Below are 24,236 nucleotides of genomic sequence, written 5' to 3'. Positions count from 1 at the left end.
CGTAGTAAAGTAGAGACCACAGTAAACGAGCAAAAGAATCTCAACTCTGAGTGTTCTTACCTTGTCTTGAAGATCTTGGACAAGCCCCCAAGATGATAACCTAGCAGTCAACGGTGACCGATGCCACTGGATTCATGGTGTCTGAAGAAGAAGATATTACTCTGGGGCCAAAGACAGTCTCAGTCACTCAGAGCTTTGTGTATATTTTATTTAAAGTGAAGGTGACAGAAAAAGCTTCTGACACAGACATCAGAAGGGGCTCACTAATTTAAGTGGGGCCATATATATGTCTCAATTAGCCTCTGAGAATAGACAAAAAACATCTCAAGGATGTGAGCATTTTGCCCAGACCCTTTCCTATAGCATACATCCAAAGCTCAAAAAGAGGAATGTCCTTGAACCTGAGATACTGCTCCCTACAATGCCTACTTGTCTTAGGCCAAAGAATGTGAAAAAGCAAGCAAGCTTGCCTCCTCCTTAAAGGGGCTTTAGGCTTGGACTCTTTATCAACCTGTTGGGACAGGTAAGTATACAGTTAAAATCAGAAAACTCTAATGTTGTAATGGTGGTGAGTAAAGCATTTGTATAACATACCACTGATAACTCATATAAGTATATCACTTATAAATTCAGTATGAAGGTCAAAAGATAAAATATCAAAATAATGATAACTACAAAATGAAATAATGGAACCATGTTTGAAGAATTAGATGACAGTATGATACTAAGTCAACAAACAGAGAGACCCAATGAAGAGCTACAAATTATTTTTTTTTAAGGAAACTAACATAAATTCTGGATTTGAAAACGAAAATAATTGAAATGAAAAACTGATAGGTTCAATAGCACATATGAGATGCTGGCAGAAATAATCCATAAACTTGAAGATGAATTCATAGAAATCAATGTAAAAATAAAGAGAAAAAAATGTTGAGGGAAAATGATCTAAGGCATCCATTCATTACACCATCGAGTATGGAAGGAGAGAGACTCTCAGAAAGCAGGGAGAGAAAGGGGAGGGAGTAAAATTACTTGTAGTCGGAATGGCTGACCGGCAGGTCAGAGCGAAAGGGAGGCACAGCGCAGGGCTCTTAGGGCGCCCCGCGGCAGCCGTATCGGCCTGAAGGGGCCAGATCTTGTCTGATCTCGGAAGCTAAGCAGGGTCGGGCCTGGTTCTTACTTGGATGGGAGACCGCCTGGGAATACCAGGTGCTGTAGGCTCTTTGCCTTCCCTCTCCTTTAGCCCCCGCCCCCACGTCCCAACTCTTGGGCTCCCGCACCCCAACCCCTCCTGGGGGTGGGTGGCCAGGGCACCGACTCCCGCTGCAGACCTGGGGTGCCTCCGCGCGGCCCGCGAGCCCCTCCGCATTTGGCTTCCAGGAAACCAGACGACCGTCCTGCGGGTCTCCGTCTGGGGCTCCCTTGGCGTGCCTCAGGCAATCCCCGGGGGGCTGCACCAGCTCCAGCCCCAGCCCCAGCCCCAGCCCTACCCCCACCCCCACCCCCCATCCTCGCAGGCCAACGCCCGAGCTAGCGCGCATCTGCGTGCACACACAGATATATGTGCACAGACGGTGCATGTATCTTGTTCAGTTATACTTTTGGTGGATATGTGCCTGGGAGTGGGACTGCTGAATCATATGGTACTTCTACGTTTAGATCCTTCAGGAACCTCCATACTCTTTTCCATAGTGGCTCTACCAACTCACATTCCTACTAACGGTGGAGGCGAGTTCCCTTTTCTCCACATCCTCTCCAGCATTTGTAATCTACAGACTTTTCCATGAGGACCATTCTGAATAATGTGACGTGGTACCTCGTTGTAGTTTGGAGTTGAGTCTGTCCAATCATGACTGATGTGGAGCAAGATGACCTTTTTAAAATGCAGATGCAATTCTATCACCTCCCTGCTCCAACTGCTCTTGTATTTTCCCATCATAGTGAAGATATGACCAAATCCCTTCATTGCTTGGTCCCCGCTTTCTTCTCTGATTTCTTTTCACTGGAATGCCCTCTGCACTCTTTTGGTTCCATCCCATAGGGCATTTTTTCATTTCTTTCCCTTGTCATGTAGCCTTCCAAGATGCTATTTTACCTGCCTGAAATTCTTCCTGCATCTCAACCCTGGTTTACGTTGGTTCAACCTATGGATCTCAACTCAATTATTAGTCTGAAAAGCCTTCTCTGACACCCAGTTTTTGGTGAGGGAAGAGGCCCCTATAGAAGTTCTCAAAGGATCTGCCTGTTATTTATCATTAGATTAGTCTCAGGGAAAGAAGGAACTGTGTGTCTTCTTCTCTCAGGATTCTATTTCCAGAAACATATTGCATGCCTACTAGCTCATAGTAGGTGCTCAATATTTATTTAGTGTGTGAAAAACAGAAAAGTTCTGTGAAGCCTCAACTTTTCACTTGGCTCAGCACTTTTGATCTCTTTGTATCTTTGTCCATCCAGTTCTTTTCTTTCTTCTGTTGATGTGCACACTATATTCAAGGCACGATCTAAGGCATGAAGACATATCAATAAATACAGGTTCTTGCTTTCCAGGAACTCGTATATCATATTTCTATACTTCAGGGTTTTTTTCTTTAATGCTCTAGAACAATGTGAACTTTTAGTATTATCCATTTTCATTTCAAAGAAAGATCATTTTACTTACATAGCAAAGGTGGAGACCTTCCAACTTTCAGTCCAATACTTATACCTTTACCATTTCAGGCAAGTCTTGTGGTTCCTTCTGGAGGTGTGTGGCTCTTCCAGAAATGTGAAGATCTTCCATAGTCCTCAGACTTTGGTGTGATTTGAAATCATCAAGAAAGTTTCCAGGTATAGGTTCCAGACCACCACCTCAAAGAGTCAGTAGCGAATGGAGTGGATTCCAGGAATATGCATTGTTAACCAGCATCACTGGTGATTCTGTTGCTACAGACTCAATGCAGTGGGCAGGGCCTGGACTGCCCACTGGGTCTGATGTGGAACGGAAAGAAGGGCTTCCCCCCTCCACTGTTTCTAGCCTTGTGACTAGAAACGGTCCCCAAACAAAAATCAGACAAACAAGATAATCCCAGATGGTAGGCCATGAGATGAAGGAACTAAGCAGCTGGTTGAGATGGAGCCAAGGGGAAAGGTTGCTCTTTTTTTCTCCACCTCTACTCCTTTCTTCCTTGATGCCTTAGTGATTCATCGTGGAGATTTGAAATAAAGTTCACAAGAGTCATATTTGTCGAATAAAGATTTTGCATTGAACCAACTCTAAAAAATGAAGAAAGTTTCAGCTGCCACATGTTGCTTTTAAAAAGTCAATTGCTTTTCAACTCTGGGGTTTCTCCATTGCCTTGTTCAAGTAGCCTTAATCGGAAAAATAAAATATAACTAAATAAAGATTTAAATATACCAACAAAGGAAAGCTTCCGTTTCTTAAATCATCTTTCCACTTAGTAGAACACTAGCTCTTTTCTTTGTGTTTTGACTAGGCAATTAGTTGTATCGTGGCTCAGATGGGAAGGCATCCGCCTGCAGGAGACTCAGGTTTGATCTCTGGGTCGGGAAGATCCCCTGGAGAAAGAAATGGCAACCCACTCCAGTATTCTTGACTGGGAAATGCCACGGACAGAGGAGCCTGACGGGCCACAGTCCATGGGTAGCATAAAAGTTGGGCACAACTGAGCAACTAAGAGCAGAAGTATTTCCAAGGGCCACATTCAAGAGATTTGGAACTCTTGCTTGACTCCCTCATGTTGACCATGTTGACTAGGCAGCAGATAGCAGCTGATTCATCTGTACAATTAAAAAAGAATGTGTCATTCTGTTCTATACTTTTCTGTACTGTAGGCAGAGACTGTACAGAGCAGATGTCTGGACTTGTACAGGACTTTCGGTCCTTTAGAGGATTACAGTGGCACCATCAATGCTTGCCAGAGGTGGCAGGAAGGCGGCCCTGGAAGTTTGAGTCCAGACATGTCCAGTGTTTTAGACTCATATATCAGATGAGTCAGAGTGCATTTACCCTTCACTATGTCTCCATAGAAAGTTGCTTTGGGTTTGGAGGTACACACACACACACACACACACACACACCCTGCCGCCGAGACAGGTCAAGAGCTAGAAACCACAGGTAAGGGAAACGGAGAAAGAGGGAGAGAGAGACAGCAAGAGGACACGCAAGCTTCCCAACCCCCGGCCTCCACACCCTCCCCCTCCACTCTGGGTATCCACCCGGCCCCAAGTCGACCCGACCCCACCCTCACCCACCGACACACTCACACACACTCTCACACACTCACCCTCTGGCCTGGGGGTGGGGGCTGGGTCTCGCCTTAGGTAGCCAGGCCGAAGGGGACCTTTGAGACCTCGGCTTCGAGGAAGTCTTGGGGTCCCCACGGGTGACCGCCAGCCCCAGGGCACCGCGTCCAGCCGGGGCCCGGCCCAAGGCTGACGCCCCCTCCCTTGGGGAAGCTGCTTCTTCCGCGTGGCCTTCCTCTGAGGTGCGTCACGGGCTGTGCCAGTGTGTCTGTCTCAGATCCGATGCCATCCTCTCTCCCCTGTCTGTCTCCTGTTTGCTGTCTCTCTGTCACTCGCTCTGTGTCTCCATCTGTCTCTGCCTCCCTGTGTGTGTGTGTGTGTGTGTGTGTGTGTGTGTGCACGCGCACACGCGCGTGCGCATGCGTCTGTCTGTCTGTCTGTATCTCCCTCTCGCAGTCTTGGAGTCTGTCTCTGAACTTTCATCTCTTTCTGCCTCTGTCTCTCCTGACACCCGGCGGCCCGTCCATTCCTCTGGCCCCAGCCTCTCACAGGTGCTATGGCTCTGGCTGACGAGCTTGCGACGGCGGGCTGTCGACTGTCTGTGTGTCTGTCCGTGTGACTGCCTGTCGCTCGTTTGCTCTCTCAGGAAGGTTGTGTGCTTGTCCGGCGGCGTGGGGGAAAGGGGGGGGGGCCTCGGTAGGGCGAAGGGGCGGGACTGAGGCGCTCGGGAGGACTGCGCCTCCGTGGCTCCCGGTGGGTTTGGGCACCGGGCAGGTGTCCGGCAGGATGGGCGCTCAGGGCCCTGGCTGGGCTGCGCCTAGGTCCACAGGAGGCTCAGAGGCCCGCGGGCCGCGGGGGAGCGGGTGGCGGCGGGTCCGAAAGCCAGACACCTCTGGGCCGCATGGCCCTGAGCAGCGAACGGGATCCGGGGAGGCCCGGTTCGCCGAGCGCAGCCGGGCCTGGAGAGGCCCGGGGTGGGAGGGCACCGAGACCTCCGCGCCCCTCAGCCCACCCCCCAGGCCACGCACGCACGCACGCACGCCCGGCATGCCGCTGGGGGTCCTGGAAGCCCTCCGGGCTGCCGAACCTGGCCAGGCGTTTGCTGGCCACGGGGCGGCGGTGTTCGGGGGGCGTGGCGGCATTGGCCGGCCGGAGTCTGGTCGCGGGTCGTTCGGCTCAAGTACAGCGTGCGCCCCCGGGGAGAGGTGCGGCCGGCTGGCCCGACCGGCAGGTCAGAGCGAAAGGGAGGCGCAGCGCAGGGCTCTTAGGGCGCCCGGCGGCAGCCGCCTCCGTCTACGGCCATACCACCCTGAACGCGCCTGATCTCGTCTGATCTCGAGGGCTCACATTTGATGGTGGGCTTGTCATCTCGTACCTCTTTCTCGTAAAGCTGGCAGCTGAGGGAATGAGGGAAGTGTAAAATTGAATAACAATAGACTATGTGGAATCTGTGAATCTGGAGCTCTGTGAATCCGTAGGTCTAAGGAGAGACTGGCAGCTGCCGATGTGGAGTATCTGTCCCCATGACGTTTACGTTATCAAATGTGCCATTGACCGCCCTCCCCCCACCCCGGGGGGCAGGGACCCCCACGTGGCAGCCTCCAGGCTCGCTCTCTCCAGCTCATCCACCCTCTAGAAATTTCCCCAGACCCTCAGTAGGAGTGGGCACTGCTGCGGGTGTGCGTTGTGTGTCCTCGTGCCCCATGTGACGTTGCACAACTAACCGCACTCTGTTTGCACCCGTCCTCCCACGCTCATGGGACCAGGCAGCGTGGCGGGAACGCAGGGGCTGGATTCTGCTACAGTCAGGACTTGCTCCTGATGTGCTTCGGGGTGAGTACAGGCCGGCCTGGTCCTGCGGGGGCACGGAGCCCACGCCCCAGGGAGTGGAGGGTCAGCGGGTCTCCGGAGGTTAGCCTGGGAGAACCCTCACAGCAGAGAACGTGACCTTGGCGCCCCACTGCCGCCGGAGTGGTCAGAGCATGGCCAAGGCCCCTCGCATAGGGACGCGTGGGTATCCCCCCCACAGTGGCAGTGCTGCCGGCCACGCCCTGCGTGCACGTTCTCGGAGGGAACAGGGCCCAGACCGTCAGGGTTCACGAGGCTGCCCTGCCCTGGACCTCTCCGTGCAGAGGCCAGCATTTCACACGGAGGTGCACCGGCATCTGGGGCTCGGCGGCCACTAAGGGGCCACCCTCCTTTGCAGGTGCTGCTCTGGGTGGTCCTCTGGTGGGTCCGGCCCTGGGGCCCAGCCCTGCTCGAGCAACTCTGAGGGCAGGAGGCTGTCTGCTCTGTCCTGTTCACATCTCAGCTAGAAAGCTGGATTGGGCTTTTGAGGGTTTTTTTTTTACCAGCAGCTTTTAGCTATATGTCAGAATCAAGTCAGCCACAGAGTTCTCTCCTTGATCTGCTTGGTCCTCCATGTTTCTCTGAATTCTCAAAGCAGCTGAAGCCCCAAATGGGGTAGGGGGTGGGGGTGTCAGGAGGGGCAGGGGCTGGGGCACCAGCTGCCAACCCAGGACTGACTTTTCTGTGTGTTTGTTTCCAGTTTACCTGCACGAATTCTCCAGATGTTTATACAGCATCCAGTATACAACAAAGACTACATTTTGAACTCGATGTCTTTACTCTGTTAATACTTGTTACATGGATCTGAAGATATTACAGGGTTTTTAATTAGTGAAAAATTCATGAAGACCATAGAGAAAAAATATTTTAGAATTTAATGTTTCTGATATTTATGTAAACTTATGACTTCATTTATAGAATTACTTCCTTTTTCTTGTATATTCAGGCTATGAATATCCTTTCAGATCCATTCATGTTCTGATACCTGATTTCAGTCTTTCAAATGAATGTACTGTAGTGCTTGTCTGTATAAATCCTATGAACAAACACAGGGCTTTTGTAAATGATGCATTTATTGTCATTATTCTTGTTTAATTTTTCAATGTTAAACCATGAGAGAAGGGGTTTTCCTGCGATGGTAAAATCATCATGACATGGTGTGCATTATTATCCTTCCAGAATGTAACCAAGCTCTCCAACAATCACTCTGAAATAAGCAAACTTAATTTCAACCAATTGTTGTTGGATGTTAACGACTGGCCTAAACTGTACTTTTTCTAGCAAGAAATGGTTTTTGTCCACAGCGTGAAGTGATTTAAAAGTACTGGGTGTTAAATGTGAGCTTCTAATGAAATTTGGGCTGAAAGGATGCCTAGAAGACGACTATGAAGATCTCTCCTGTAACCTAGTCTCTGTGGACCCAGATCCCTCCTCTCCCGTGAGACTCTTTGGGGACCAATTGCGATGCCCTGCACCTGCTGCAGAGCCATCGAGCTGGACAGTGAAGGTGCCACTTCCCAGACAGGGTAGTGCAGCTCTGACAAAGGCCTTATTTTTATGTAAATCATCTTTTTACATGTTTGTAAACATGTGTAAAGAATGGACCTAGGCGTACATTTTTAGATTGTGATGACATAGCCATTGTATAAATAGCAAATGTAATCTTTACTTTTTCAGCAGCACATTAAAAAAGCCAGCAAGAGATGCGTTCAGGTCACAGTGTGATATTTATTATGCAGCTGGTATCTTGGTAGACAGAGACAGCATGTCTCTTTACATGTGGGTTCCGCCTTTAATTTACTTGTACAATTCATTGTTATCATTCTATTTTCCTATTAATCTTTTGTGAACTTCCCGAATATGTGACAAAGTATGTACAGTCTACTTTTGAACTATTTTTATCACAGTATTATTTATTGCTTTCTTTCAATCAAGTACTGAAGCAAAATTTCCCAGGGCCAATAAAGAGTGCCGAGGGTAAGCTGTACTCTCACTGAGAACAGACCAGAGCTGGTAACGGGAGCCCATGTCATCACACGGACATTCTCTTAAGAGAAACGGACGGATGCAATGGAAAGGCCAGAAGGCGGAAGCATAGGTGTCCCTAGAGGGCGCCCGACGGTGTGTTCATTCCCTTGGCTCCGGAGACAAGAGGCTCCATCACTTCAGCATCTGCGGGGACAGGGCCCCTCTGCTGCTGAGGCGTGGGCAGCGGGCCGAGGGTGGGAACAAAGTGCAGGTGTCGAGGCTCGCCATCGGTCACAGGGCGGGGTGTCCGAGGGCAACCTTGACGGGGACCCGAATGATGCACCCTAGTCCAGCATCAGGTCCTCCCTCAGCATCAGACCCTAGTCCAGCATCAGACCCCAGTCCAGCATCAGATCCCAGTCCAGCATCAGGCCCTCCCCCACCCTCAGACCCTCCCCCCACCTCCGACCCTTCCCCAGTATCAGGCCCCCCACCTCCAGTATGAGGTGTGGCAGCCCTAACTTGTCTGGTACTCCTGAGCACACTCAGGCAGCCCCAGAGCAGCAGGACAATAGCTCTGGCAGGAGGTGCATCTTTAGGAATCACCTGCAGAGCAGCAGCAGCTGGCGTTTGTTTCAGGTCAAGGAGAGACAAAGAAAAGGCACTTGTGCAGGAGGCAGTGGACGTTGTGTGCACGTTCCCCAGCTCTGCTTCCTCCCCGTAGGGGCTTTGCTCTCCTGCTCTCTCACAGGCCCCAGGGTGGTGTCCTTCCAGATTCACGGTCTCCTTGATATCTCAAGCCCAAGTCCTGAGTTGCGTCCCAGTCCAGTGTGGCAGAGGGCTGGGAACACCCAAGCTCAAGGGCTGAAAGGATCCCAGGGGGACAGCCGGGCCCCAGCAAGTGGCAGGGCAGGGCATGAGGGTGGCCGCCCACAGAGGGCCCCGGAGCAGCACTGGAAGGAGAGCGGTGATGCCTGAGCTCACTCGGGGACGCTGCCCGGCCTGGCACTCAGAGATGTTACTGCCAGCAGCTCTGGGGCTGCAGGAAGCCCGGTGAGTGACACCACGCCACCCAGGCCGTGTGGTGGGCACTGCTGACCATGGCCTCGGTTTTCATTCTGGTTCCAGCTGTCCCTCCAAGGGCTGACGGGCTCCTCTTCCGAATGGCACAGATATTTCGCTGTTGTCGCTCATCGTGTGTTTTCCTCTTTACAACCTGTGCTTGCTGCTCTTCCAGTTTAACTTAGGAGCAGCCCTTATGTTCTGCGTTTCTAGTTGTCAGCATTCACTGGGGCTTTCCAGGTGGCGCTAGGGGTAAAGATCCTGCCTGCCAATGCAATAGATAACGAGAGATGTGGGTTCGATCCCTGGGTTGAGAAGATGCCCTGGAAGAGAGCATGGCAACCCACTCCAGTCTTCTTGCCTGGAGAATCCCATGGACAGAGGAGCTGGCGGGCTACAGTCCCTGGGGTCGCAGAGTCAGACACGACTGAAGCAGGTTAGCACACACTCAGGTTTTAGTTCAGTCGCTCAGTTGTGTCCGACTCTTGTCACTCCTTGGATTGCAGCACTCCAGGCTTTCCTGTCCTTCACTATCTCCTGGAGTTTGCTCCAACTCATGTCCATTGAACCATCATGCCATAGACCCATCTCATTCCTGTTTCATCCACGAGAGAGGTGGCTGGGGCTCGGCAAAGTGCCTGGTCCCACTGGGGGGGTGTGAACCTGCCCTCACTGCTCCCTAACCACGTGACTGTCACTGTGTCCTCCTCTGTGAATCGGGAGGGGGCAGCACCTGCTTGCTAAGAGGCACACACAGCATCTGGTACATAATCAATGCACCATCCATCTATGCATTGTATTTACTAATAATAGGGATAGCATTTAATAATCTGCTCCTTTTTCTCTCTTGTCACTTAGCTGTGCTCCAGACCACATCTGCTTTACTTACCCCTGTACATCCCACACCCAGCACAAACAAGACTCAACAAATTTGTGGCTGAAGAGGCAGGAACATACGCTGTCTGTCCTCAAGGAGAGGAAGCTGAGTGATATGGGGGCCTGATGATAACCCTGTGTGATGAGGGGACCCCAGGAGGACCTGTGTGGCTGTGGAGTGGGGTGGGGGCATGGGCAGAACCCCTGATGAGCTCCTGGGGATGGGGAAGGTGGCAGGAAGGAGGGCGGGCTGTTCCTTGTGGGGTGTCCACAGATTGTACCTCACCCCTCACTGAGGACCACTTAGGCCGTTTCCAAACACATGTCACTGCTAGGATGAAACAATCATTGCCCAGCTCCTACTCAATCAATTGCGTAGAATATGTTTCTAGCACTGGAGTACAATCATCTGCTTTATTCATTCCATGCTCCATTCATCCACCCATCCAGCCAGCCATCTGTTCATCCATCCACCCCTCACTAATCCATCCATCCATCCATCCACCCAACCATCCACTCATTAACTCAGCCGATCATCTCAGACCCATTGAGAAGACAGATGCCTCCTCCACTCCTGCTCCCAGGAGGACCCCCAGCGTGATTGACAGGAGCCTCGTGGGGACGACGGGGGAGACACAGAAGGGAGATGCCTGCAGGCCCTCCTCCCTCTGAACGGTGAAGCACCCACCTGGTCCTAACGCCTCCTTGCTGGGGTGTTCAGGCCGGTCCTTTTCCTTCTTGCGAAACAAGCGGCTGATGGAGGACTTGATGCCCTTCTTCTTTGGGGCTTTGTGCAGCGAGCCCTGGCTGCTGGTGCTGCTGCTGGGGTTGTTCCCGGGGCTGTCCTGAGAGCCTGTGGAGCTTCGGGGAGAGAAAACAACCTTTAACTGGCACCCTTGTGCAAACACACACCCCTCCACAAGAGCTACTGATAGAAACGGGCACCCAGCAACACCCGCACCTCAACCTCGCAGCTGACAGTTGGAGTCTCCTTCACCAACCACACTCCACACAAGCAATGCAGGCTCCCGGCGTCAGACAACCGCACTGGGAAGCTGAGATTCTCTGCCTCGAGCTCTCCCGTGAGGAGGGCTTGACTCCAGGCCAGCTGGTGCAGAGGGCGCTCTGACCCTCCCTTAGGGTCGCTGCTCGGTAGGTGACGACGCTCCAGGAGAAGACGAGCTCCCCTGCTCTGGGTAGATCCCCCCGCCTCCCACAGGGTAACCATCCCCGGCCGTGGCAGGAGAGCGACGGTCACCGTGCAGGGCCGCTGGTCAGGTGACCACATGTGCCCTCCATCGAGTGCTGCCTGGCTCAGGACGGGAGCTCAGCAAGTGGTGGTCTGAATGAGGACAGTGTCAGTCACAGGAGGGGACAGGGTCTCCTGAGAGGAGACCCCTGCAGGAAAGGGAGGGACCCTCAAGAGCGAACCCGAGAGGCACGGGGCCGTCACCGTCAGGAACGTGCCCCAGGCCGGGCAGACCTCTACCAAGAGCAGGAAGAAAGCTCCCACAGGAGTCAATCTGTAGAGATGGACGTTTTCTAAAATCACTGAGGTCACTGAGCTCTTCTTCCCCAGCACCTGAAGTTCACCACTAAACACAGGCACCGAACTCAGTGGTATTCCTTTAAAATCATCCTTGCAACTCTTTCAAGACAAGAGGCGCAGGGCTCCTGAAACTGACGACGCACACACAGGCCGCTTACTTGTGGGCGTCCCTGAGGTCCTCGTGGGTGGCTGTGCGCAGCGCCCCCGTGTGCAGGCGGCCCAGCCGAAGGGACCGTGGCCAGGCGAGGGTCGAGGGTTCACATCTGATGGCGGTCTTGTCATCTTCTACCTCTTCCCGTAAAGCTGGCAGCTGAGGGAGTGAGCTAAGTGTCAAATTGGCTAACAATAGACTGTTCTGAAAAAGGCAATCACACAGGCTTTACATTATAACCAGAAACTTATTTGAAAATCTATTAGCTATGCTTTCCCCCAAGTACAAAAAAACCCTTGTTATAGCTTAATGCCATCTTAAAGGACTGTCTTGTTCAAAAAAAGTGGGGCTATGGGGGCAGTGAGAGCATCTGACTGAGTGCAGAGACCCCGGACGGGAGCCTCCCTGCAGCCGGCCTCGGCCCTCCCTGGAATCCAGCGACCAGATGGCCCTGCGGGGCAGGACAGCAGAGCGATGCTGGCACCGTGGATCCTGCACGGCATGAGCTGCCCTGATGACAGGACTGTGCTCATCGCCAGATGCTGCTCAGAAGCACCACAGCTAGAGTACAAAACCTCTCAGCAAAGCCGTCCAGACCTTTCTGTTTGAAGGAGAAAAAGACACAGCTTGTGCCACCATCCAAGATCATTTGTAGTGATGATGCAGGTTACTGGAACCCATGACAACAACGGAAACACAGAAAAGGTACCTAACCCCTCCACGCGAACACCATGTGCCTGGATCGTATTTCTCGGTAACATACAGACTGGGGACTACCCACTGAAGTACTTACATGCCGTTCGAGTGTCATTTGCTCACAGTGGTTTCCATAAGGCACCCCCAGGTCTTCACTAACAGATGATCTTGTATCACCCTAGAGCGGTGGGAGGTTCAAAAGGGAGGAGATATATGGATACCTATGGCTGATTCATGTTGAGGTTTGACAGAAAAGAAAATTCTGTAAAGCAATTATCTTTCAATTAAAAAATAAACTAATTAAAAAAAAAAAAAAGAAGAAGATGATCTCTCTTGGACTCCCAGCGTTTCTGCTGGTCCTGGGTGTGAGGAAAGGAAAGACAGTGTGGGAACAGATTAACCCTGCAGGGTCCAAACAGGTCTCACTGATACATTTTGGTGTGTGGCTAAACCTGGGGAGGTTTTAGGAAACATGCATGGCATGTATTGTTATAAACAATGAGTGCGTTGTTTTAACCAACTAACCTGTGCCTTTTTGGTGGGATTCTGTAAAGAATACTGATGCCATGCAGCCCCAGAGGAGCTTGGTGACAACAAAGTAACAGTGCAAAATACAGCTGAACTCATTTAACAGCAGCTGGATAAACTGGGCTCCCTCCCCTGAGCTCTGACAAGAACCCTCAGACAACAGAAGGCTACAAAGGCTAGAAATTTTCCACATGGAACTGAACAGGGATCAATCTCAAATTCAAGTTAAAATAAGTATTTATAAAAATCAGAAAACAACAACCAACAGAGCAGGGAAGTGACACACCTGGGTTGACTATGGACTCAGTGGAGACAAACACCTGCCTCGGAGTCAGGGCCCAGGCCAGCCCCTTCCCCCGGGCCTCCTCCTGAGGAAGGCCTCTGGGTCTGCAGCCTGGCTGCCCTCCCCCAGGATGGGAGCTGCCCCACTGGTGCCACATGTGGCTAGGAAGGGCAGTGCTGTGTCCTCCCTGAACAGGAGGGCAAAGCAGGCCACAGAGCGGGCGAGCGGCACGCCCAGGTCACCAACCCCAGGGGGACGGCGCTGCTCTGCTGTGCCCAGCAGAAGGGCTCCTGGGCACTGAGCCGCCTGAACTGGAGCACGGCCACCCCAGTCCTGTGGGAAGGCCCAGGAGTGCTCGGCCAGCGGGCTGGGAGCAGGAGAGGGACAAGGAAGGCCAGCCCTTGGGGCACTGGACTCCAACAACAGGGGCTCATCCAAGTGACCCGAGGGGAGAGGCAGAGAGCTCCCTCCTGATGCTCCCTCCATCAGGGATGCCGTGATGGACACGAGAGCCTCTGGAGGAAAGCGGGCTGGACAGCACCACGGTTAAGTGTCCAGGCTCTGATCAGACCAGTCTGCACCACGCTGCTGGGTGTGAGAGCCTGGGCAGGGTGCCCGGCCTCCCTAAGCCTCAGTGTCTATGTCTGCTGAATGGGGATAGCAGTAGACTGGACCTCACCTGGGGATGAGATGACAGACTCGGAAAGCACGTGCCTGGCACACAGAGTCTCCTGCACACTGCTACCCACCATCATTAAATTGGCTTCCCGCAAATCTAACATCTATGGCTCTGATTCAGTCATTTCTTATATGAAAACACTAAGCGGAAATTCCATGGTGGTCCAAAGGTTAAGACTTGGCACTTTCATTGCCGGGACACTGGTCTGATCCCTGGTTGGGGAACTAAGATCCCATAAGCTGTGCAGCACGGCCAAAAACATAAGTACAGAAATTTTTAAAAATAATAAATAATACTATGTCTATTATAAACAAGCGTGAGATGACCAGAAGGCCAACAAGTGGGAGAAAGGCACACTGTTACAATTGTCCCAACGAATGACCAATTTCCAACAGAACCATCAGCACATTTTAAGTGGTGGGTGAGTTTCATCACTTCCATTAAACCGTCAATTATTCACCAGGACATAACCACACAGTGTTCATTCACGTTAAACGATAAGGACTCTTCAATACTTCACAGAGAAACAAAGGCCTGCTAAATTACTCAATAGTTTACCTTTCAACGCTGCTTCCTTAAATCACTAGGCTGATAGATGCATGCAAAGAAATGAAGAGAAACCAGATTTATTGCGACTTTGAAGCTAAAATTTCAAGAATCCGTAGAGGCAAATACAGTAAAGCAAAAATGATGGCAAACATGTAAGTGACATGAAGATTTAGAGAAATGTGACTGGAAGCAGAACATTTTTTTGACCACAGAAGTTAAATAAGCTATTCAAGATTTACTAGAGAAACACTATAAATTATTATTCAGGAAGATACCATTCTATTACAACATCATGATTTATTAAAGCACAGCATTCTGTACAACAAAGGGCCTTAACAGGTGTCTATTCTCAGCCAAATCTCTCTATAAGTTAGTTTCTCTTAATCAAAAACATGTTACACTTTAAATTAGTAATTTAACTGATGAGGAAGTTACCATAATACCTAGTTTAACATTGAACAAATCTAACCACCTCTTGGACATTAATGTAAAATCCTGACATAGAATTTGATTTAAAACTTCTCAAAATAAATTCATTAAAGCAAGTTCCCCGTGAAAATATGTAAGAATGAAACCTAGCACAATAGCAGGTGCAGTCTTTACATTTTATTAACCATAGAAGATACTTTTTTAACGAGTCTAATAGAGACATTAACTGTGCAAAAGCTGATGAGATTTACAGTCTTAAATACAAGCACCAACACAGAAAGGATATTGTGTCAGTTCAGTTCAGTTCAGTCGCTCAGTCGTGTCCGACTCTTTGTGACCCCATGAATCGCAGCATGCCAGGACCCCCTGTCCATCACCAACTCTTGGCGTTCACCCAAACTCATGTCCATTGAGTTGGTGATGCCATCCAGCCATCTCATCCTCTGTCGTCCCCTTCTCCTCCTGCCCCCAATTCCTCCCAGCATCAGAGTCTTTTCCAATAAGTCAACTCTTCACTTGAGGTGGCCAAAGTGCTGGAGTTTCAGCGTTACCATCGGTCCTTCCAATCAACACCCAGGACTGATCTCCTTTAGAATGGACTGGTTGCATCTCCTTGCAGTCCAAGGGACTCACTCTCAAGAGTCTTCTGCAACACCACAGCTCAAAAGCATCAATTCTTTGATGCTCAGCTTTCTTCACAGTCCAACTTTCATATCCATACATGACAACTGGAAGAACCATAGCCTTGACTAGATGGACCTTTGTTGGCAAAGTAATGTCTCTGCTTTTGAATACGCTATCTACGTTGGTCATAACTTTGCTTCCAAGGAGTAAGCGCCTTTTAATTTCATGGCTGCAGTCACCATCTGCAGTGATTTTGGAGCCCCCCAAAATAAAGTCTGACACTGTTTCCCCATCTATTTCCTATGAAGTGATGGGACCAGATACCATGATCTTAGTTTTCTGAATGGTGAGCTTTCAGCCAACTTTTTCACTCTCCTCTTTCACTTTCATCAAGAGGCTTTCTAGTTCCTCTCCCTTTCTGCCTTAAGGGTGATGTTATCCGCATATCTAAAACTCTACTAAGTCTACACTTAAGAGGGTCATTTCTTTATGTAAGCACAATCTCATTTATGAATTATACATGATATGTAGTTTAGGATCCATCTACATACATTATGCTTATAACTGCATGCTGCTGCTGCTAAGTCGCTTCAGTCGTGTCCGACTCTGTGCGACCCCATGGACTGCAGCCTACCAGGTTCCTCCGTCCATGGGATTTTCCAGGCAAGAGTACTGGAGTGGGTTGCCATTGCCTTCTCCTGTAACTGCATAGTGATACACCAATTCAACTTACTGCTATGGGGGAAAAACACCATTTAATGAGACATGAAGACAAAGCACAAACCTGACTAAGGGGACACACGCTGTGGACCACAGCACGGCTATGACCAGAGCAAGTGAGGGGACGGGGGAGGGGAGACGGATGGGTAAACTACAGCCTCGGGGCCTGGGGGGGGATCTGGATTCATGACGACTAAGCAGACAACAGGATGAGAGAGGGAATCAAAACCAATGATGAAAGCAGACACACTGTCAGAGAACTCCAACAGCAAGGAAAACATGCAGAACTGTTCTTTTCCAAATATTCGGAAAGAAATCAAGCATGAAACCACAGAGAAATCATCAAAGAATTTTAAATATCAACTAATTAGCCAATGATGCAAATTATAAAAACAGTGTGTCAAAAGACCACAAAATGGACTAGTTACCACTTCACAGGCCGCTAAAATGATTCACGGTTAATTTAATTATAAGCTGACTAACAATGCAGCTAACATGCAATGGGTGGTAACAGAAAAAAGAGACAATACAAGTCCAGTTACAAAGCAGGATGTTGTACACGTGATTTCATGGGGTGAACAGCAATGCACTCACAACACCTAAGCTAAACACGCAAGAAAGCTGGAACATGTGCTTTAGAGCCACACACTCTGTCACCAAAAGCCCTAGGTCGTCATCCCAGTTTTAGACTCGGAAAAGTGAGGCAGCCCGACGTCTTCCCTGGGGCCCTGGGGCCCTGGGCTTTTAACCTGGTTTCACACGCAGAGCTGGCCTGAGCGCGTGGCCAGGTCCATCAGTAAGCAGACCAATGTAGATTCTTGGTTTTGTTCCCACCGCATGCCCTGCACCCTGTAGCCAGGCATCCCCAGTGGAAAATGTGCTGTACAGCTTTCCCATGCCATGAGAGCTGCCTATGGTTACTTTCACGAAGCTGTCTGCTCCCTGAGAACAGAAACTTCCCTGCAGCTGCTGTGCCCTGCACAAGGCCAGGCCCAACGTTACAGAGGCAGGCTCTGGCTGAGTTCATGATGACGTGGTAAGTGGTGGTCCAAATATCAAGACTAATTTGTCGCTGTGCCATTGTGGAATGATTAAAGACGAGGCAGTTTAAAAACTTTTAGACCTCTGAGCTTAGCAAATGTACCTGATTTTCTTCTGGGTATAAAGAGAAAAAACAAAAAACAAACAAAAAACAGCATGCTGGGGGAGGGATGCGGCAGGGAGGAGGCAGTCACATACCAGAGTCATGATGCCCAGCTGGTCTCCCTCCTGTGCCAGGCTCTGCTGCCTCCTTCTGGCCTTGGGCAGGGGCGGGCAGGAGCCAGCATGCGAGGAGGTGGGAAGCAGGTTGAGGGAGCTCACTGATTTAAAACGACGGAGGCTGCCTAAGCTCCCCCTGCCCTCCCTGCTCTCAGTCTCCTCGGCCCGCTGCTCCGTGTTCTCCTTCTCTTCTTCGATCAACCTAAAATAGAATAAAAGGCGTCACCTGCCTTTGTCAGCAGAGGAACCTGTCTGGACAATAAATTTGGGCTGGCATTCTGTGTCATGATTAGCAAATTCCAGAAACAGTTGCTCAATTAACATCTCAGACAAAAGGTTCTACCTTTCCTCTTTTGAATATTCTCAAACTTAGAATAACTTAGCCTTGAGTCTTACAAACTGGCCCTGACCATCCACGCTTGATTTCACTTATTTACTCTAACATTCTGAAGGGGCCCCGGTGGCAACTCTCTTTCCTGTGAAGAGATACCTCAAGTTGACAACCCTTACCTCCCCTGCTCTCAGGGCAGAGATGCACGTCAGTGCCTCAAGTCTTTTCCACTGGGAATCAGGAACTCTGTATAATCAAAACAGCAATTCACAAACAAGCTGCAGTTTCTAAACACAAGTCTCCAGACCAGATGAAGTGCTGAGTTGATCATTTTTTTTTTTTTTAAAGGTTGAATACATACAAACGCATCACTTGATGAAGTTCTCCACCAGCTTTGTGTGAGTTTCTGGATTCATGTCAATGTGCTGCATTAACCTAGAATTCACAGTTTCTGCTCTTCTCCCCTAATGTGTGGTGGATGTTTTTATATAGCAGTTTAAATATACGATTATGCAAATACAATGATTTTCAAATTAAAATACAAGATTCTTACAGGAAGTAAACTCTCCAGCTTCACTTCAACTCATACATCTGGAAAGTTTTTCACTGTTGATAACAAGTTGATGGACAGAATTGACCGTTTACATCAAGTCAACTTGTCGCATAAGGAAAAATCACTTTTACCTGAAAACTTGCTGTAAAAATAAAAATATTAATCTATAACCGTTCCATATTTCCTGCAGGGACGCAGAAAGACCATCTTTCTGAGCTCGTCTGTGCTCAAACACGGCCCACAAAGCTGTCTGTCTTGGCGTGAAATGGGCAGGTGACACCACCTGCGTTTGCTGGTTGTCCCGTTCACCCCCTGCCTCTCCCCCGGAGCCCCGCGCTCGGCCGACAGGAACGGGCACCTCGGCCTGGGCTGACGTGATGAGACCAGTCTGAGCAGCAGCTCTGCCTGGTCCTGTGCAGGGTCACCGGCCTGCGGCCACTCTGAACGTGGACTCGGGACACGGGCATAGCTGGGCAGGTGTGGCACCAGGCAGGCCTCGGGGCCCCCAGCCACCTGGCTGCACCCAGACCCAAGGCCCCCTGCTCACCACGAGGCAGGCCTTTGGATTCTATCCTGTTTTGAAAATTGTTATACCTGCCAAGATGGTGTCTAAAGAAAACATCTTAAATATACTGATGAGATGAGAAAAACTCAAACACACGTCCTTGGACCACTGTCTTACAACAAGCCAATCTTCATACTACATTAAGTTAAAAAGGAAAAGGCAGATCTGAGTGGGAATTTGCCAACCCCAAAACCCCAGCTTTCACCAGGTGGCTTTTCACCAGAACGTGGGGGGCTCTGAGGGACACAGGAGGGTCCACGGGCCGCAGGGGACACCGTCTCGGCACCTCACCCACCTTCGGGCTCAGAGCTGAGGGGGGACACCCCACAACGCCGCCCCCGCCCGCCCCAACAGAGCGCTGACACCACACCGTGGACAGAACGCCCCGGCTGCCCGAGCTCTGTAATCAAGGGCCATGTCAAAACTGAAAATTCTTGAAGCAGACCTGAGGTCGGGTTTCTTACTATGGAACACTCAGACGTCCCTAGGAGAAGACAGCTCCTCAGAGAAACCGAGTTTCTGGGGACCTGAGTTCAGGATCACCCACCGGATCTCTTCGTTGATGGCGTCCAGCTGCTCCTGCATCATCACGGTCAGAGTCTTGGCATTGGCCTGCCTGCTGGGCGACAGCTGAGTGGCCGAGCTGAAGACGGTGACCCTATTGCCCTCGTCGTCAGACACGCCCTCGTCACTCTCAAACGCATGGGCCACATCGGCCAGCATGCTGGCTTGCTGCGTGCGCTCCCAGTCCTGCTCCTTCGGGGTCTGCACCTGGGCATGAGAGGACCACGTCTCGTCAGCGACATTCAGGGCAGCTCAAGTCTATCAGGAACTGAACCCAATTTTACATGGAAGCCCTGACTGTGGATGAATGGGCCATGCTCATGAGACACTGCCATCTCTTAAGCGAACAGGACTCAAGAAACAGGCAGGGGGAGAATCCAGTTCCTAGATGGCCTGGTGACACCCAGGTCTCAGCGTGGACGGCAGGCAATCCTATGAGGTTATTCACAAGGGTGGGCTGATGGAGTCAGAGACAGAAACCGAAAATTACAAAAATACATCCATGCCTCCATCAGCCAGGCTGGAAGAAAATAAGAAAAAAGAACCCTTCAGCTCGGCAGCCGCTGGGTCCCTATCAGCGGTCATCACTGGTACCAGTTCACCAGAGTGTGCCGTCCTCGCAGGCTCCCAGTCCTCCGTTTCCCAGGCTGGTCTGAACACCCACAGAGAGGCGCGAGCAGGGGCAGCCAGGAGACGGGAGGGCCAGCCCCTCCGCGGCTCTCCTCTCGGGACACAGGCCCTCGGGCTGTTCTGGAGGATGGCTCCTCGCACCGCAAGGCTGGCTTTGTCATCAGAGACACAGGGGATTGTGCCTGCGGTGCCCCGTGCCACCCTCCCGCTCTCACACCTCACACCCTTGTCTCTGCAAACGTCCCCCCTGCCACACTGTCACCCAGGTCCTGCCTTCTTTCCCAGACATGACCTCAAAGGAACTGAGGGGCAGCCTCGAGGTGCTGGCTTGCTGGCTCCCTGTCCCCTGTGGCCAGTGCCCTCGCCTCCTGTCTTCGTCACGACCCCGCCCCAGGGCTGGGCTACCCCATTCGCGGGCTCCAGGACCACCTGCCATCATTCCTGCTCTGCTCCAGCGAACCAGCTGCCTATGGGTTCACCCCCATCAGCCCGGTCGGCATGTCCTCTCCCTTCTCTCGCCTTCCAATCGCACAAGGGGAACCAGCAGATTCCTCCTCCAGGGCTCCCTGCAGCGCCCACTGCGGGTCTCTGAAAGCTCCTTGGGAGTGGCCTCTACGGTCCCCCTCCCCGCCCGGTCTCCACTTCTCTGCCAGCAGGCGGTGAGCCCCGCCCTGCAGGGCAACTCCCCGGGGGCTCGAGGAACCCATGTTACCAAGCCCCCTCCCTTCCTTGCCCTCCCCCACGACACCCCCCCCCCCAGCATGTCTCTCCCTGGGCTCCAGGCCCTGCCCTCCCTGCGGTTATTCCTCAGTCCCTTGCGCCCCTTCTCAACCTTGGAATGCAGGATGCCCCACAGCTCTACCCTTGCACCCCATCTCTCTCCACCGGCACCTGCCTGGTGACTTTACCATGCTCGTGCCTTTAAATGCCATCTGTATGCCCACGACCCCAAGTCCACCCTGAGCTGAATGAGTCCTCTCCCGGATGCAGGCCGGAACACTCAGCTGTTCTCCTGACACGTCCCTGGGACACCCCATGGGCTTGTCCACCTCAACAGGGCTGAGGCCCGGCTCTTAGCTCCCAGCCCCGGCAGCCCTCCTCACCTCAGGAAACAGGCTCTGGCCTCGAGCTGCTCAGGCCTGAGCCCAGGCTCCTCCCTGATGCGGCCCACTCTCTCCCTTGTCCCCGCTGGTTGACATGACCCTTTTTCTATCTCCGAGTGGCTACTTCTCTTCCTGCCTCCAGGTCTCTGGTTCAAGGTCACCCTCCTGGTGTCACCTCACTGGCCACCCTGTTTACACACGATCGTCCCCTCCTCCTTGGACAACTCAGGCACTCTGGTCTCCTTTCCCTGCTCATTACTGTTCAACAGGCTGCGCGGGTTTAAAAAGGGGTCCACAAATTCTTCCATCCTCCTCCCTTCAAGAGGCAGATGGGGCAACTCCTGCTCAGCCCCTGAGCGAGGCAGGACTTAGCAGGTCACTCTCGCAAACATAAGTGAAGGTGTGCGGCCTCGAGACCAGGGCGTGAAGGGCCCCGGGCTAAACCCCGCACTCTTGCTCTCAGAGGGTGTTCCGCGGAAAGCCAGGCCATGGGAAAGCCACACGGCAGGGACCTCGGCCTGTCCCCAGCAGCCAGGTGAGTCTGAAAGCCTGCCATCCAGCCCTGGGGTGCCTTCCCGCGTCTGTGCCCTCAGGAGGCCCTGAACCAGGCCCGCTTGCTACAATGCACAGGCACTGAGGACTGTGAGCTGCTCCCTGGGAAGTCACTAAGCTCTGCAATGATTCGTTACGTAGCAGTGGATAAAGAACACACACGGTTTTTAATTCACTGCTGGAGTCCTACTTCTGACCATGTCTGGCCCAAACTAACTGCTCACTGAATGTGGAAGCTCAAAACACAGACATGTATGAACAAATACATGGCATGAATGAGGTGAAAACATAAAGGCACTTAAACTTCCAATGAGAATTCCTCTCACTATAAGCTGATGGGATATGTGTATCCATTTACTCGTAGGACGATTTCAAAACTGTGCTAATTAGTACCATGCTGGGCCTCACAATAGGCCACAAATTATTAAAATTGGTTAAGGAAAAAAAGCATGCCTTAAAAGTAAACTCTTAGCCAGAAAAAGGAAAATGGGAAGACGTAAAGCGACCTATCAGCGCTTTGTTCCAAACCCACCTCAGGACCACAGTGTGAGGGGGCAGGTGCCTCACAAGGTGCCCACCAGGGATGGGAAGGGGGCGGCGGGGTCCTTGCCTCGGATGGCTCATCGTGCAACGCTGCCAGCCGGCCTTTCTGGGGGCACCACAGCACCGCCCCGTTGCCCAAGGAGTCTGCCGGCCGGTCCGCCACAGGGAACCTGAGGTCCGGGGCGCTGCCCAAGTGGGGTCGGCTGAAACACACGGCAAAGAGCAGCACTGTTAGAAGAAAAGAGAGCTCACTCTGTCAGACGGGCCAAAGCCTGTCCATTTGGAAGATCGGCAATTTCACAGCAAAAGGGCCCCCGGGAGGGCACTGCCCTCCTGGCTCCAATAGCAACAGGCCGCCCGCTGCTCCGCAGACACTCAGGGCTCATCCCCAGCAGCTGGAAAACTCCTGTATGTGGGGAAGGCAGTGCTGACGCGAGGGTGTGGAGCTGACTAGGACAGGATCGGCTGTCTGGGGTTGGGGCGTCCAGGGTCCCCCTGGAGCCCGCTCTCAGGTCCCAGGGCAGGGCCTGCACCTGCTCTGCTTTCCCCTTGGCACCCCACCTCCCCTTCGGCCCACGCCTGCTCTGACCTCCCTCTCCCACGGGAAGTCCGTGGATCACAATCACCGGTCTGCCTGGAACACTGTCTGCACGGCTCTCAGTGTTTTTAAAGGCGCCTCAGACAACCCGCAGCAGAAAAGCCTCAGACCCACAGCTCGGAGCTGAGCACCATTGGTGTCTCCCATTAAAGCAGAGGTGAGCGTGTCACCGGACTCTGGGCTGAACAAGGCCCAGTACAGATGCTCAGGCCCTGAGCACTAAGGCCTGGGCCTGCAGGTGCCAGGAGCTCACTCAGCAGGGGCCTGCTGGCAGGCAGGGCGGCCCCGCCTTGACTGTGAGCCGCCTGCACTGCAGGACCGCCCGGGCTCTGCTCAGTCTTCTCTCTGGGAAGAGGGGGGTGCCTTCACGTGCAGGAGTCCCTAAACCCAGGAGACAGGGCCTTCCTCCGAGGACAGGACACCCCATACGCTGCAGAGTGGCCAGGGCCGACCACCAGCTCAGCCTGCTCGGGGTCACACGCTGCTCTGCTCGACGGTTTTGCAAGGAACACTGTGCTGCACAGGAGATGGAAGTCTGGAATCTCCCGGAGCCACACCTGTCTTCCCTCCCGTCTCCCCTCCCTCCTGACAGAACTGTTCCCTTCTCTGCTCCACTTCCACCCAAGGGCCTGGGGCTAGAGCACACTTGGGAACTGGGTGGGGGGTACGACACAGTCCCGCTGTGGACTGCGGGCCCTCGAGGGTCCTCTGAGGGCCACAGAGGCCTCCGGGTTGGGTCGCCCCCCAACCATCGCCTCCCAGTCCCCTCGCGGGGTGCAGCCTTCATCTCTCTCCCCCTCCTCACCCGAAGCTCTTTCCTCCGGGAGAAGGTCTCAGAGACAAGGTGACCAATTCCTCTGGGAGGTCCCACCAAATACGCAGTGCCTGCCCTGCCTGGGAGCCAGTTTTCAGTCCCCACTCCCTCCCTCCTGAGGCAGCACAGTGCCCCCCACCCAGCCCACACTGCCCACAAGCCCCACTCCGAGGCCCCACCTGTGCTGCTAAGTCACTGCTGTGACCCCTCCAGAGCTGCCTCCTGGAGACACCCCTCCCTCGCACCAGCCGCTGTGGCCCACTGTCTTCAGAGCACAGCGGCTCCTCCTGCCCCACGGCTGCTTCCTCTTCTCGTCTCTCACTCTCACTGACACACACGGGACTGGTGACCAGGCCCCAGGCTTCTCCATCTGAAGCCCCCAATTGTGTCAGGCCTCGGGTCCTGGCACCAGGTCCCTCCTCGTTACCCAAAAACCCCCAAGAGGAGGAGGCCGTGTCCACCTCCTCTTCCTCCACTGTCTACGCAGTCCTCCTCACACTCACCTCGCCCACCCCGGGA

The sequence above is a fragment of the Bubalus kerabau genome, chromosome 23, assembly GCF_029407905.1.
Source record: "Bubalus kerabau isolate K-KA32 ecotype Philippines breed swamp buffalo chromosome 23, PCC_UOA_SB_1v2, whole genome shotgun sequence".
Classification (NCBI taxonomy): Eukaryota; Metazoa; Chordata; class Mammalia; order Artiodactyla; family Bovidae; genus Bubalus; species Bubalus kerabau.
Note: the sequence above shows the minus strand (reverse complement) of the source record.